This window comes from Bison bison, unplaced genomic scaffold (genome assembly GCF_000754665.1).
Source record: "Bison bison bison isolate TAMUID 2011002044 unplaced genomic scaffold, Bison_UMD1.0 scf7180017858115, whole genome shotgun sequence".
Taxonomy (NCBI): domain Eukaryota; kingdom Metazoa; phylum Chordata; class Mammalia; order Artiodactyla; family Bovidae; genus Bison; species Bison bison.
This window is the reverse complement of record NW_011488688.1, coordinates 1-439: the sequence shown is the minus strand read 5'-3', so window position 1 is coordinate 439 and position 439 is coordinate 1.

Here is a 439-nt window from a genome sequence, read left to right as displayed (position 1 = left end):
TCCCCAAATTCCTATCTACTTCATCTTCCTGTCTACACCTGCACTAATTATTACCTTTAATGCCCAGATTTTCCAATATTATCCCTTCTTTTGTTGATCCTTTTCCAGTTTCTACACCATAATCCAAATTTAGAAATCTGGTTTTCATTTCACTGCCCACTCAATTCAGACACTTTTTCTGATTTCACAAGGTTTCTCTGAATCATCAAAAAGGAGTAAACACGAAGTTTAATTGAAAACTGGGAAGATACCTGATCCTAGTACGTCTTTTGTCATCTTACTGACTCTTCACTGAGATTTTAAGGAGACAGTTATTCAACATCTTCCTTATTTAGAATCCGTTTCTCTCCTTCTGCAGTCACTTTAACCTAAGCTGTATTCTGTTGTGCTCCGTTTAATTTTGACCAAATCACCTTTTCTTCTCTCTGTACCAAAACTG